This window comes from Sinocyclocheilus rhinocerous, unplaced genomic scaffold (genome assembly GCF_001515625.1).
Source record: "Sinocyclocheilus rhinocerous isolate Xijiao unplaced genomic scaffold, SAMN03320098_v1.1 scaffold4268, whole genome shotgun sequence".
Lineage (NCBI taxonomy): Eukaryota > Metazoa > Chordata > Actinopteri > Cypriniformes > Cyprinidae > Sinocyclocheilus > Sinocyclocheilus rhinocerous.
The window spans coordinates 11549-26431 of NW_015626070.1; the positions used below are offsets into that span (position 1 = coordinate 11549).

The window sequence follows — 14883 nt, forward strand, 5'->3', positions numbered from 1 at the left end:
TCCGCCATTTAAGCAAGTAACAGTGAGTAAAACAATGGTAATGTGTGTGAATAGAGTATTAGCAATGTAAGCGAGATTAGCGGCAACCACGCTGGCGATGCTAAGGGGCTATAAGCTAACAGCTCGGGAAAGACTCAGGAAATCAAAATAAAACTAGTGATAACAAGGCGTTCTGATTGTTTTTGTTGTAGAATATGATAGGGGATATATTCACACGTTATAGAAACGAAAATGATGGTGTATAAAATTTATATTAAGATACAAAATAGACGATAAAGAATTAACTTGACGGAGCTCAAACTCAAAACACACAGCAGCAACAAACAGGAAGTGACGTATATTTTAGGGGCATAAAGTAAAAAATGTGTGGGTGGTAAACTTCACCCAATATCATAGTGACAAAAAAGTTTCAAAAGATGCATACATTGAGCTGTAGTGCTTTCATGTTTCCCCTCTTTGCCACTACTTTCCTATGAATAAAAATTAAAAAGGCCAAGAATAAAATGCAGGGTAACATATTAAGCTTTAAAAGAAAAAAATCAAATGCATACAGCTTTTTGTGCAGAAGAAAATTTAGTTTGATATCTAGTCAAGGAAATGCAGGTCTGTGTTCTTCAGTCATCCGGATATGTTATAATATTCTCTTTTTGTGTTATTACAAATCCCTTTCTGATCATATTGTGTTTAACTAATTTTGCAAAGACAAACAAATTATGTCAAGAGAACCGTACCAGTTTCGAATGCTCGAATACCAGGTCTGAAGACGCCATCAAACCGTCATTTTCAGTAGTTAATACATTTGAAGCTTTAACATCCCAATAATTCCAACTTGGCTCCACTGTGAGCAACCTTGAAAATCCCAGTAGGATCCAATATAAACAGAACATTTTCTATTGGCCTGTGCACTGCTCAAAAGCCCAGGGCATGAGTCAAGTTAGTCAAGTATTTGCACCATTCACTGACATGTTCTATTTTAAATTGAAGTCATTCTCACAGTGAATAGCTCATTTTAGAATCTCAAAGCAATATAAAAGAATGGGAGTGGGGTTAACTTTAAGCAAAACCACACTTCACCTTCAAACCACACATATATCACAGCATTCAGCTTTGGAGTCCATTATTTCGGCACATTGATCTTTGCAGCCGTGTGTTCGATGGCTGTACTGTGTTTTTGACCCCGTGTAAGGACTCGCTGCAGTTCTGCATGTAATGAGAGAGTGTTGGAGATGAGTAGGAACAGGGCAAAACAGCAAGGCTAATGCTCTCTCTGTGAGGCGCCTGCAGACAGCAGAGCTCCCCCACAGGGCTAGCTCTGTTTGATATATTTTGTTTCACTGTAATGTATAGCCTACGTTCCCCGAACTACATTTTTTGCGGCTATTAATATGTTTAAAAGAAAACAAAAAGAGGAAGTGGTGTTTGATATCATATTTTGTCATATTGTATACATACAGTTAGGATAACCGGAGTAGTCAAGGCGAGCTGACTGACGTTATTAAGTACACTGCTGTTACAGCTGCTGTTCCATTTGCAGAATTACCGGACTTACGTCCTCCCGTTCTCGGGAGTTCGCACTTCCGAGTCGAACTTGCGAAGTGTGAACTACCGAGGACGCAAGTCCGAACTTCGCGTACTTAGTATTGAGAAACGGCCCTTATTTGTGCATCCTCGTTTCCTTTCCTCGCTTCCTTTCCTTGCGTCTTAGCTCCACCCCTTCAGGATGCGAGGGAAGGACGCAAGGAAAAGACACAATGACGGAGGAGTTGAATCAAGTGAAATGATATATCCTTGCTCCCTTTATCGTCACTTTAAAGCATCATCAGCTGGGCTAAAGGGATCTGCCCTTATGTTGTTAAAGTTTGCTATTTAAGACATTTATAATAAATATTAATAAAGCAAGAGGCTCTGTTTGAAATATATGACATGTATGGTTTATTTAAGCTGAAAAGGTAAAATATAAATTCAAATTATTATAAAAGATGTGAAGGGGGAAGAGAATGTATACGTGTGTCAGGTATTTAGATGCAAAACAGTTCCGCAAAGGATACACCAGTGTATCTTCGCTCAGAGCGAGCGACACCATAACATTCGCTTTACATTCAGTATAATGTAGGTTCAATGTTCCTTTGTCCCCGTCTTACAAGTGACCTCAATTAATATTCCAAATGGATGGTTGTAGCAATGGAACTCCTTGTATTCAACATCAGTCTTGAAGTTTACCTTAATATCGCTGATTTTAAAAAGACTGTTACTTGTAGCAAACCTGATGCAGCTTTGTTAAGATTATCCCAGAGTTATTCACAGTCCTCCTACACAAAATCAACTACTACACCATTTACTGTACTAAACACACTATTGCAACTATTGAATGAACAAAACAAAAACATCTTTTTTTCAGATTGAATAGGACAGAGTTTGTTTGTCTTTTATCACTGAACAGCTCACATTCCACTAAATGTCCTTTCAGCACAGCTATGAGTCGTCTCATCCCTATGAGGTCACTAAGGAAGCTCCCGCTAGTGTGCCGGATCCAGTCTGAGCATTGGCTATTGACATATTTCCTTCAAGAACACAGGGCCAGGGCAAAGTAAACATCGGACTGCAAGGCATGCGCTCGCACTGATGCTCAGATGGGCTGATTTCTCATATCAGATTTACCCAACATATTTCTGTGGCTGCCTAGACTAAGCAGGAGTCCACGTTAGGAACAGATAACGAGTGTCTTTCACACAGCACCGACACATACCGGGGCGCTTATCTCTGCACCTCCTCACATGCCAGTGCAACCTGGACAGGGAGGAGATTGTTACATTTGGTGATTTGTTTTTACTTCTTGAAGCAGATAAAAATGTGCATATCTCTATGTATTCTGGTGAAAATTATATTTCTATAATTATTTTTGCTGTTCCAAAACTGTACAACTTACTTTATTTTTCTGAATACAAAAGAAGAAATTTAGAAGAATTTTAGTAACCATTGAAGTATTGGTTGCCATTGACTTCCATTGTATGGACAAAAACACAGTAACAATAATTATAAAAAATCTCAATATATATCAAATTTCACTCATAAATTTTGAAGAATAAAGAGTAAATTGTAAAAGAGTAAAACTGTAGAAGAGTAATTAGTATTTTATTATAAAACTTTTATTTACAAATTATGTTTACAGTACACCGAAGAAAGAAAGGTTTGAGACAGCATGAGGGTGAGGAAATGCCAATCTTAATTTTTAGGTGAACTACTTGTCAGAGTTTTTACCCCTTTTCAATTTTTTTTTTTTTTTATGTTCAAAAAATTAATTAAAATGTAATTCTTACCCCCCAAAAAGAATGTAGGAAATACCTTACATTTGATTCAAGGATTTTTTTTTTTTTTTAAATGATTAGAAATACCTTCAAATGAACAAAAGCATACAATTCTTCCGCATAATTTACAACCATTACTGACTGAGCTCATGTAGACCTCTGGGCTTGATCTCCAGAGACATCTGCTTTGCCCCCTAAGACCCGACATCCTGTCATTCGCAGCGACTGAACCTCCCTTTCTTTCCTTCATCCGTAATGGCAGCAATTAAAATATAAGGTAAACTTTTCAGCAGCCTTTCATGGTACTGAAAGGCATTGTGTTGCAAATGGGGAGTAATGTATTCATCCCTAGGTAAACATCCCTGCCATGTCCCTTCTGCAGAACAGAGGAGAACAAAATGAAAGTGATAATTTCTCCCCCTCTGAGAATTCGCCTCTTTAATTCTGACAGTAAACTCGTGGCTGTTACGGGGTGTTAAGTAGGATTTAAAACTTGTCAGACAAGACATGTTTGAAATTGCTTTAAATAAGAGTACTGTGTTGCTGTCAACCAGAGGCTTAGAGGAACATACTCTCACAATTGAGGCACTCATCTAAGCTCAAAGAACCATGCCCCTGCTCTGCTTCTACTCCTTCCTGCCTGCGTCCTGCCTCCTAACACTGTGATCCAGCCCCTCCTGGTGGTGACATGTGCAGTGACACAGACGTATTACCCACTATCCAGTCCGATGGCCACCCACACCACCTCAAATCTGGCTGATCGTGGAGGCCTATGGAGAAAATCTGTTGCATCGAATATAAAACGCTCACATTCTAAACACTGCATGCCTGTTCAATGCAAATAAAAAGGCACAAGGAGATCTGAAATATAAATAATGATGCTGGAATTAAGATTTATTCATCTCATATTCATGCATTTTAGATGAACTCAAAACACAAATCTGTGGAGATAAAACATGACTAAGCATGTGTCCTTGATTCAGATGCTGGAGAAGCAAATGTGTTATTTTACCAACATTACCTTCGTATTAAGTCATTCCAGTGCTAAAAAGAAAATATATAAATCATATCAGCAAATAACACTATGTATGCCAAAGGACTGGAAACCTGGACAGGGAGGAGATTGTTACATTTGGTGATTTGTTTTTACTTCTTGAAGCAGATAAAAATGTGCATATCTCTATGTATTCTGGTAAAAATTATATTTCTATAATTATTTTTGCTGTTCCAAAACTGTACAACTTACTTTATTCTTCTGAATACAAAAGAAGAAATTTAGAAGAATTTTAGTAACCATTGAAGTATTGGTTGCCATTGACTTCCATTGTATGGACAAAAAAACAGTAACAATAATTATAAAAAATCTCAATATATATCAAATTTCACTCATAAATTTTGAAGAATAAAGAGTAAATTGTAAAAGAGTAAAACTGTAGAAGAGTAATTAGTATTTTATTATAAAACTTTTATTTACAAATTATGTTTACAGTACACCGAAGAAAGAAAGGTTTGAGACAGCATGAGGGTGAGGAAATGCCAATCTTAATTTTTAGGTGAACTACTTGTCAGAGTTTTTACCCCTTTTCAATTTTTTTTTTTTTTTATGTTCAAAAAATTAATTAAAATGTAATTCTTACCCCCCAAAAAGAATGTAGGAAATACCTTACATTTGATTCAAGGATTTTTTTTTTTTTTTAAATGATTAGAAATACCTTCAAATGAACAAAAGCATACAATTCTTCCGCATAATTTACAACCATTACTGACTGAGCTCATGTAGACCTCTGGGCTTGATCTCCAGAGACATCTGCTTTGCCCCCTAAGACCCGACATCCTGTCATTCGCAGCGACTGAACCTCCCTTTCTTTCCTTCATCCGTAATGGCAGCAATTAAAATATAAGGTAAACTTTTCAGCAGCCTTTCATGGTACTGAAAGGCATTGTGTTGCAAATGGGGAGTAATGTATTCATCCCTAGGTAAACATCCCTGCCATGTCCCTTCTGCAGAACAGAGGAGAACAAAATGAAAGTGATAATTTCTCCCCCTCTGAGAATTCGCCTCTTTAATTCTGACAGTAAACTCGTGGCTGTTACGGGGTGTTAAGTAGGATTTAAAACTTGTCAGACAAGACATGTTTGAAATTGCTTTAAATAAGAGTACTGTGTTGCTGTCAACCAGAGGCTTAGAGGAACATACTCTCACAATTGAGGCACTCATCTAAGCTCAAAGAACCATGCCCCTGCTCTGCTTCTACTCCTTCCTGCCTGCGTCCTGCCTCCTAACACTGTGATCCAGCCCCTCCTGGTGGTGACACAAACGTATTACTGACTATCCAATCCGATGGCCACCCAAAAAACCTCAAATCTGGCTGATCATCCAGGCCTATGGAGAAAATCTGTTGCATCCAATATAAAACATTCATATTCTCAACACTGCATGCCTGTTTGATGCAAATAAAAAAGGCTCAAGACACATGGGCTTGTAAATCTGAAATATAAATAATGATGCTTGAATTAAGATTTATTCGTTTCGTATTCATCCATTTTTGATTCATTCTATACACTGAAAAAAAACACAAATCTGTGGAGATAAAACATGACTAAGCGTTTGTCCATGATTCAGATGCTTGAGAAGAAAAACATTTATTTTACCAACATTACCTCAGTATTAAATCATTCCAGTGCTAAAAAGAAAATATGTAAATCATATCAGCAAATAACACTGATATGTATGCAAAAGGATTGGATGCTGTAAAATCTGCGATCAGGGCCTGACACTGGAGCATTAATTAATGAGCGCATTACTGTAGCAATTAGCCCATCATAATTAGAAATGAGGGCACATCCAAATATTTCTGTGTCTTTGTATTAAGAATGACTGGTAAACAATATCTGACATTTTTAGATAATTAAGCCGGGTTAAAAAGAGGTCTCGAGTCATCAGGGCAAATACACACAGTTTAGTCTTGCGTGAGTCTTTGCATTACAGTGGTTCTCAATGTGAAATAGTACTACTGTGAAGCAAGGTTACACAGATAAATAATGTATAACAGTGTCCATGATTAAGAAAAGGAAGCACCTTTGGAAAAAGTCTGTGCTCTTTGTATCATGTTGGTTTCATATGCTTTTGAAAAAAAACTTTTAAACCATTTTCAAGTGTAAATTGAATGTCTCTAAAAACCCTCAAGTACACAGAAATAATATTTTCCTTACACATTGAATACATGCAAGTACACATTGTAATCATTTTCAGAAAAAATATTTTTTCCAAGGTTTTTTTTTTTTTTTTTACAAATATCATTAATGAATAATGCAAAGTTTCGGGGGAGCTGCACCACATGACAACCTGAAAAAAACCTTGACAAGTCAAATTATCTGATATTTTATGAAAATTATTGACCTTGACACAGCCATGAGGGGCTGCAGGAGTCATCTCTATTATTTCACTTCCTTTTTTTCTGCATGTTTCTGTATGTTGGTTGCACCACATGACGTTGATTTGAGAAAAAAAAGCATAATATTAAAGAGCTAAACTGTTAAAAAAAAAAAAAAAATTCTAAGAAATATTAATGAAAGATTACACAATTGGAGGCGGTTGTGTTTCGGGCAACTGAAGCTCAACACCCAATCCCATCTGCCTCCATCTTCTACTTGTCTTTGTCAATTCTCTGTCCTGTCCCATGAAACCAGAAACACATCTTTAAAAAAGTAGATTACTACTGCAATGTCATTATCTTTTAATGATTCTTTTTATGAAAATTAAATACAATTTAAAAATAAATCCTAATAATAGAAGGTGTGTTTTTAAGTAATTGTATTTGTGAATTGTATTTTTAATTATTTTAAGTCAAAGCCACTTTCACAAGCTCTTTCATCACTTGTGAAATCACTTGCAATGAACACCATTATGGAATACCTATACAAACCAATTCATTCAAGCATCCGACTGAGCTTCGGTTTATTAACATTGCTTTGCAAACTATGTATTTGTCTTTTTGTTACATAGCTTTCTATCTTATGCCGAGTTCACACTGCACGATTTTAGCCCGATTTTTCACTCGCCGACAGGTTTTGCGAAATCGCCGACAAATGCCCGACATCGGAGGCAAATCGGTGCTCGTTCACGTGAGTGACAATCACGCAGTGTGAATTATCAAAGACGCGATCTCATCGTGCAATGTGAACACAACAGCAACTGAATGCTAACCCAGATAGTCACGCAGTGTGAAAACAACAGCGATCCGACGAGTTTGAAAATCGTGCAGTGTGAACTCGGCATTACAAATATTATAGTGTGTCTGTGACAGAATACAAGAAACCAAGCATTTTTTTGAGTATGATGCAGAGGGAGGAAAAATCCTGGTAGTCACAGGATTCAATGGGCACTCAATGGGCAACCGCGCACATTTACTACTGTTTCTTCAGCGTGTTGCCAGGTTTCTGGGAGGTAAAAAGGGAAAAAATAGCAGATAAAACACGGGTGAGTGCAGAGCTGGAGTGCGACGTTAAGAACTAACCCTCTGAAGCACCTTGTCCACGATCTGGCAACCACTCTCGGCGTGGCGAGCCTTTATCATACAAAGGGATTAGATCGCCCAGTCTAAGAGCCTCCAAGTTATTAGCACCTTCTTATACAAAGTATAACAGCAATCCTAACGACATTGATTGCAGGGAACAGTTCAAATATGATTTCCTTATAGCTATTAATATGTATGCCTTAAATAGAAGCACACCGCTAAGCAGCTTATGATATTATGAAAAGAATGTTCCCTCAGGGACATAATATGCCAACAGTGACAGTAAGGAGAGATTCGTATTTACCCAGATTGGCTGTACTTACGTCAAGCATTCTCCGAGCTTGTGGGAGGGAACACGGGGCAGTGGCAACAGCTCGGTTTCGATAAGCACTTACCGTGAATAAAAGACAAGCATGAAAGTGAGGTTTAGCCTCTTTAAAGATTCCTCACCAAATGTAGAGGCAGATAGGGCAGGTGCCTTTGGTTCCGGACGTGATTAGCCGTCTGTGGCTCACTGTTCCTGCAGAAACGAGACATTGCAGAGACATTGTCCAAGCTTGTCCAGGTGGGGGACCTGTCATCCCAAACCAGGGCTTAACAGAGCGCCGCTTCGAGCAAGAGATTAGGACCCGAGAATTTAGATTCTTCTCTTTTTTTCCCCCCCAATGCGTGCTTAATCCAAAGAACTGCTTTTTTTTCTCTTTCCTTTTCTCTCGGTTGCTCTCTCTCTCTGACATTCTAGACTCACTTCATGTCATTCCGTTTTAATAATTTCTTTGCTTTATTTTTATCTCCCAATGTTATTCAGATTTTCTTTTTTTCCAGATGAGCCGGGTTTGAGTTGTTCTTCATTATGCAGTTTTTCAAGGATAAAAAAGAGAGGATTTCATTGGGTTTTTCTTGGGATTGATTGGCACAGCTGTGGTTTTGCTGGATAAATACACAACAGTAGATCTGCCGTTGCTAGAATGAGCAAGATACTAATGCGCAGCCACACAAAATTACCAGACACATTCTGAATTTCTATAAAAACATTCCGGTCACTAAACTATAGCATCTCTACACTTGTGTTGATGTTACTTTTGAAACGACTAAAGCGCTACAATGAATTGCTCTGCTATTGAGGTTGTTGGCCTCGAGTATGAACTCTGACTATAACTCATTCATATATTTACAAGCACAACTTCACTCTCACAACTGCAGTAGTTCAACAATATAAATTTGTTTGCCATTGCTTTCCCCACACATTAGAGGAAGGATTTTTTTTTTACTTTTTGAGGCCAAAGACCTCAAATATGATGGTCTCTTTGCATCCCAACTTTCTAAAAAACAAATGTTTTTAGAAAAATATAAAAACTGTGCTATTATAAAGACAATTAAATTTGGCCTTTATATTGTGATTGTACGAAACTAAATTGCAAAAATATTATCTGGAAAATATTGTATATATTAATTTGACATTGTATCTGAGATTACCACTTAAAGGGATAATTCACCCAAAAATGAAAATTCTGTCATAATTTAATCACCCTCATGTCGTTCCAAACCTGTATGAGTTGCTTTCTTATGTTTAACACAAAAGAAGATATTCTGAAGATTGCTGGTAATCGTAAAGTTGGTGGTTGCCATTGACATCCATAGTATTTTTTGTCTTACTATGGAAGTCAATGGCAACCACCAACTGTTTGATTACCAGCAATCTTCAAAATATCTTCTTTTGTGTTAAACATAAGAAAGCAACTCATACAGGTTTGGAACGACATGAGGGTGACTAAATGATGACAGAATTTTCATTTTTGGGTGAACTATCCCTTTAACTCATTAATATAAGCGCACTATGATAGCCATAAAAACACAGTTTGTAAAACCTGAATGGTTTCTTCTCAAATGTTTTGTGATCCCTTGTGGCCACCACTTTGAAAACCATTGCATTTTATGTAGAACACTATGTAGAAAAGGTTAAAACACCAGTTTTGCTTCAGGTGCTTTAAACCAGCATTGTACAACTTGCACGCCACCTGGCAACCAAAACCAAAAACAAAGTTTTCAAATGGCCATGGAATGGAGAATCTATTAAAGCAGTGTATTAAAAGTGGTCAGGTAGCTGCAAATGTTCTTGAAGTAGTTTAAACAGCTTCCATTGTGTTTTTATCGAATTACACAAGCCAGCCACCCCCATGGACAAAAATTTACAAGTGCACAGAACAAAAAATTTCCATCAATACATCTGAAATATACTTTTTTTTTTTACTATTTTCTCTTCCTTCTCCTCCTCCTCCTCATCATCTCAGCAGAACATGTGCAAGGAAGCCTTTTGCAATCAGTCATCATAAGAAAAGAAATGAATGGAATGCTTTGCCCATTTCTCATCTACCAAAAAAGAGAATGTCAGAAAACAGCATTGAGATATAGATAGCATGATTCTGAAGAAAAGTGTGTTTAAATGAACTTGAAGAGCCTGGCAAAGGCACGTATGAATTTTTCTTCCTGCTCTTCCTGGCTCTTAAGTATCGAACTGAATGGAAATACCTAATGACAAAAAGAGAGAAAAATGTACTTTACAATTACATCTGTAGAAGAAACTTGATGTCCATATCTATTATGGATTTTGCCATGGTTGATGTTTCTCTAACATGTTAATAACTTAGTCCTTAGTCCTGTCAACTGAAAGATGCACGTCTATGTTAACATGCATACATAAATAGGACATATTTGGTCACAATCTCTACGATTCGGTTGAAAAGAAAATCGTGAACATCTTCAAGACCGATCACAACACAAAATTGTCAGATTACCCACCCATAATTTCAAATCAAATCTAAAGTTAAAAAGATTTGCTAGTTCAGCTAAATACTTAATTGTTACTCACACATTAAAACATTAGACATTAAATAAAATTAAATATAAAAACGTAAAAGTACTGTCACAAATCAAGCCTCTGTGGCTCCCTCCGATCACCACCAGAGGGAACCGTCACCGGAGTACTAACTGTTCTTAAGGACTTCATTTCCCATCACCCCATGCCTGAGACTGATTACTTGCACAGGTGCTTATCATTATCATGACTATTTAATCAGTGCCTACCTTACCCTCGTTGCGAAGTCTTGTTTTTGCTACTGCTGACATTTCTGAGCGTTTATACCTTGTTTGATTACCTGTTGCCTACCTGGATTGTCTAGACCCGTCTGATCGTTCGCTGCCTGCCTCTTTGACCTTGCATTGTTATTGGATTTACTCTCTTCTCTGTCTGCCGCCTGCCTCGACCCTTTGCATGGACTCAGGTTATGATTCTGCCTTGCCTACGTTACCCCTGTATACTGTTGATTGAACTTTGCCTGTCTGATTGTTAATAAAGCTGCACATGGATCTCAACGTCACTGAATCCTCATTACAGAAGACTTCGCCACAAGTCGATTACTACATCTGGGCACTACGAGTATCTTGTTATGCCGTTCAGGCTGTCCAACAGTCCTTCTGTATTTCAATCATTCATCAATGATGTGTTCCGAGTCATGCTAAATCGTTGGGTCATCGTATATATAGATGATATCTTGATCTACTCGGACTCCTACGAGGATCACGTCAAGCATGTTCGTTCTGTTCTCCAGCATCTCATTACCCATCAACTGTATGCCAAGACTGAAAAGTGTGAATTTCACCATAAAGCTGCACATGGATCCCAACGTCACTGAATCCTCATTACAAGTACAAGCAAGCATATGACTATAAATAATGCATTAAATTATATAAACATTAATACAGTACCATAAAGGCATGCTATAATAGGCTAAACTTAAAATGCAACAGTATTTTAATAAAAACTGCACTGACATTTATCAATTTAACTGGAAAAAGGTTGCAGATCTTTGTATTAGTAAATATTACTCTAAAAATTATTCATCATAGTCACACATCATAGTTTTTATTTACCAAGCACAGAGTAAAAGCAGACTATGTTATATGCATGAATACATATTATATGCATGATAGGAAACACTGGCAGTTTTGTGGAAAAAAAATAGCAGTTTCATTAAGGCCTATGAGGTCATTTCAATGCCACCCCATCAAATAGCTGCTTTGTTGATCCCTATGATCTTGTTTTCTGACAGGTACCATCATCAAATGACATTCAGTGACTCATATATCAGGTTCAATACATATGTGGTAATACACCATCAGTAATAGAGAAGAGAGCTTCTCCCCACTCCCTTAACACTTAACTCCATTCAACCCCTGCTTATCAACTTAATTATCCTTCTATCTGCAAGTGGAATACACACCGCCGCCCAAAGTAAAAGATGAAAGCAAAGGGTGAAAGGTGTGCAGGCGGGAGAACGAGGGATGGAGAAGGAGTCAAAGTGTTTCATTTATAACCAGAAAGAGGCCCTCAGAGAGCATTTATCCATAATGGGGAAATAATGAAGAAAGATTAAAGCCCTCTGGGACATTTCCGTTTTTTCTCTAAATGATCATAACGTACCCCCGTTCGTCACAATGGACTCGAAGGGATCTTCAGACACCATTATATAGCCAAAAATGAGCCCTAGCAAAAGCTTGAGTCACTCCGTCAGTTAAATGCAGGCTGTAGCAACACCGGTAAAAGGCTTACATGTGAATTAAGAGCAGCAGCTTTTGTCTCCCTTGTTTGACGGTAGAAAACATCAGAATGGGGTCTATTTCCTGAGTGATTCGAGGTGAGTTTGGAGGTTCAATTGAACCTATCATTACGGCAGTGAGTAGTTTAATGCCAGCAGGTGTGCTCAATGAGGACTCAAATAATGATCTTTGGAGTGCTCTCTACAGCTTAACCCCTGACGGAACTATTTCTGTTCTAAAGAAGCAGGGCCTGCTCAGTAAAAGCATTATGCACCAATCTGATAGCATAATATCAGGAGAAACTGTATAAAAGGTATTGAGATATTATACAATATATGGATGTTTTTTCAATTAGATTTTTATTAAAACTATATGATCAACTTAATTTTTGTAATATTAAGATCACATTACAATTGAAAATGGAAACATTTACCACATTTAACATTTACTTATATTTATTTTTGCTTTACTTTTTAAATGCTTTTCATAAATAGACTTTGCTTGCTTTTGTCTCAGTACCAGACTTTCAAACTATGAAAATCCAACATAAAATTAGAAGTTACTATTTTTAAAACTATGAAAATCTAACAAAATGTGAAAAACAAGCCATTTTCATATTTAAAAATTTGAACATTTTCAAATATTGTGGTTGAAATAACCATTACTTTCAGGGGCAAGGAATAATTCGGTCCCACTTTATATTAAGTGGCCTTAACTACTATGTACTTACATTTAAATTAATAATTTGGTACAATGCAATTATTGTGTACATACATGTTTTTACATTGTACTTATATTTTAAAAATACCTGCATGTAATTACATCTGTAATTAATTTCTGTAATTACATTTATAATTACACTGTTGACCCATCCCTTACACATTAACCCACCCTTAAACCTACCCAAACCACCAAACCTGTCCCTAACCTTACCCATATCCCACCACAATAGCAGCAAAAGTGTTTTGCAATACAATATGAACACAATAAGTACATTGTACTTAATTTTTGATGTAAGTACATAGTAGTTAAGGCCACTTAATATAAAGTGGGACCAATAATTCTATTACATATGTACATACACTGTTGGGCATTGTTAGTGGACAAATTAACTAGTGTTTTAAGAGATTTTATATTCCAAATGTGCCCATAGCTCAGGGTTGTCATATCCTGTTCCTGCTGAGCTTAGCTCCAACCTTTTATAACATACTAGCCCCAAATGTTCTAGTAATCCTGAAGACATTGATTAGCTAGTTAAAAGGTGCGTTTAATTAGGATTGGAGCCAAACTCTGCAGGATAGTGGCCCTACAGGAGCAGGATTGGACACCCCTGCCACAGCTGAAGAAAGACATTGTCTGCATCTGAAATCACATACTTCACTACTATATAGTAGGAGAAAAACAGTATGTGACAAAAGAAGTATGTCCATATTCACAGTACTCATAAAAGAGTAGGCAAAAAGTACCCGAATGACCATACAGAGCATGAGTCTGTCGTGTGCATTCGATGGACACTTTACTATCCCATTAGGCCACGAGAGATGTTTTATGAATGGCAGTAACGCAACGCAACTGACGCTGGTCACATGACAATAACAACATGGTGAATGTAGTATGTCCAGATTACATTCATAACTGAATGTACTCTTTTTGTGGTTGCAAAGTAATTACTTATTCAAAAAAGTTCCACATAAGAGAGTATGTGATTTCTGACACAACCCATATATTGCTTTGGGAGTTTAAAACAGTGGTTTTATTTAGCACAGTGGCTAGATTAACAAATAACCAGATGCCACCCAATCTAAATATTCCCTAATAGTAATGACTTTATGAATTTCTTCACTGATAAAATAGATAACATCAGCGTCTAGTACTTCAACTTCATTCATCACACCCAAAGATAAACTGCAGTGCTTTACAACTATAGGACAGGAAGAGCTAAATAAACTTATCACTGCATCTAAACCAACAACATGTCTGTTCGATCCTGTACCCACTAAATTATTGAAAGAGTTGTTACCTGTAGCAGAAGAACCGCTTCTCAATATTTTTAACTCATCGTTATCTTTAGGTCACGTCCCAAAACCATTCAAGCCGGCGGTTATTAAGCCTCTTATTAAGAAACCACAACCAGATCCTAGTGAACTGGCAAATTACAGACCCATTTCAAACCTTCCATTTATGTCTAAAATTTTAGAAAAAGTTGTATCTGCTCAGTTGTGCTCCCTCCTGCAAAAAAATTATCTCTATGAAGAATTTCCATAGCACAGAAACTGCACATGTTAAAATTACGAATGACTTGCTTCTTGCGTCAGACCAAGGCTGCATCTCATTGCTAGTTTTACTTGTAGTGCTGCGTTCGACACTATAGATCATGACATACTCATAGATCGATTACAAAACTATAAGGGTATTCGACGGAAGGCTTTAAGATGGTTTAGATCCTACCTGTCCAATCGCTACCA

General features: G+C 37.1%; 1 long non-coding RNA gene across 1 annotated transcript; it reads right to left on the reverse strand.

Annotated features, from left to right (window-relative positions):
- Positions 1-7726: 7726 nt before the first annotated feature.
- LOC107710752 (uncharacterized) lies at positions 7727-12544 on the reverse strand. The gene is made up of 5 exons (XR_001636630.1): positions 12432-12544; positions 10074-10192; positions 8273-8342; positions 7823-7873; positions 7727-7745 (listed from the first exon to the last, which is right to left on the reverse strand). It is a non-coding gene; the product is annotated as an uncharacterized LOC107710752 (long non-coding RNA).
- Between the last annotated feature and the right edge of the window lie 2339 nt (positions 12545-14883).